This window comes from Pteropus alecto, unplaced genomic scaffold (genome assembly GCF_000325575.1).
Source record: "Pteropus alecto unplaced genomic scaffold, ASM32557v1 scaffold146, whole genome shotgun sequence".
In the NCBI taxonomy this organism is placed as follows: Eukaryota; Metazoa; Chordata; class Mammalia; order Chiroptera; family Pteropodidae; genus Pteropus; species Pteropus alecto.
In genome coordinates, this window is record NW_006442107.1 from 17,767,464 (window position 1) to 17,769,006 (window position 1,543).

Genomic DNA, 1,543 nt, shown 5'->3' on the forward strand with positions numbered 1-1,543 from the left:
CACATTAATGAGGTTTCAATTTTATGTTATTTATGGATACTGATTTTCACAAACATTATTGTATAACGCTATTCTCCCTTTTCTTTTTCTTTTTTTTGGTAAGTAACTTGGTTGTTGTGATTTTTCCCATTGGCTGTCTGACTGATGGTAGGATCTTCCTGTTGTCATTAATATGTTACAATAATTTGTAAAAATAAGTCTTTTTACATATGTTTTTGCTTTTAATATGCTGAATTTCTAGAATTATGAGATACAGTTCTCTTTTCTCTGGGAAACATCTTTTTTTAAAAAAAGGTCTGCATATTTCTTCTGTGTCATTTGTTTTAGTCTATTCTTAAAGAAATTGATCAGCATGTAAACAAAATTTCCATTCTCTGGTCTCCTCTATTAGCTTTTCTTCCATTATTTTGATCTACTTGTTATTGCATTTCAAGAAAGCACATTTACAACGCACAGATTTATCATTTTACTGAATAATTCAACTTGCATTTATTAAATTTCTAATATGGGTTTCATATCCTCTGAACCTTATAGCCTCTAAAGTAGTTTTTAATTTTTTTTTTTTTTTTTTTTTGGCGAGGCAACTCTTGGTTGACCTCACAGATTGCAAGAAACTTGTCAGCTTACAATCCCTTATTTATTTATTTTTTTAAAATTTTTATGCCTACAGCACCTGGTCATCTTAGGTGGTCTCCCAACCAAGTACTAACTAGGCCTGACCCTGCTTAGCTTCTGAGATCAGATGGGATCATGCTTGTTCAGGGTAGCATGGCTGTAGATTGTTTTTAATTTTTTTACAATTAATTTATCTACCTATTTTTCTTCTCATTCTGTCAATATTTCATTTTATCTTGTTGACTTCTCAGAGAAGCCATGACTTATAGGCTGTTGTTAGCAGTTTTCTGCCATTGTCTTTTGGATCCTGGACTAAATACGGTTTAGATGACAATTCTTTTTTATAATTTTTTTAGGTTCTTTTTCTTTCCTTTTTTTTTCTGAATCTTTTTATAATTTTAAAACAAATTGTATTGGTTTCATGATTTTTTTTCTTTATTCACTTTAAGACAAAATTGCTTCTCACTTGATATTTGTTAAATAAAAGTCTGGTTTTACTGCTCATGGTTCTGTCTCCTCTCCACCTTAGGGATGGGAAACATATATTCTTAGAGAGAAAAATGTATGCAACTCATAATTCTAATTTTTTAACAGGCACTCAGGGTTGGAGTTCTGCTCTACTCTGACATCATTTTCTTCTACCGATATGGCTTTATTCTGTTCTCCCTCAAATAATTGGTGTAGTAGCATATAGAGTTACCGCTGGTCTTTCTTCCCCCACTGTCATCAACACACTTTAATTTTGGGGACTGGAGCTCTTATCAATCAATAGATCAGTCCCAGTCACTTCTAAAACCTCCATTTGTAAATATGTTAATGATCTTCAAATTAACCTGGACAGAATTTATTTCCAGTTTTAATGGGATTTTATAAACCTGTTAAAGTAATTGTCAATTTAATCTCAAGAACATATATACAATGATCTTGG

General features: G+C 31.5%; 1 pseudogene; it reads right to left on the reverse strand.

Moving 5' to 3' along the window:
- Positions 1-661: 661 nt before the first annotated feature.
- LOC112469318 lies at positions 662-780 on the reverse strand (annotated as a pseudogene).
- Positions 781-1,543: the final 763 nt, after the last annotated feature.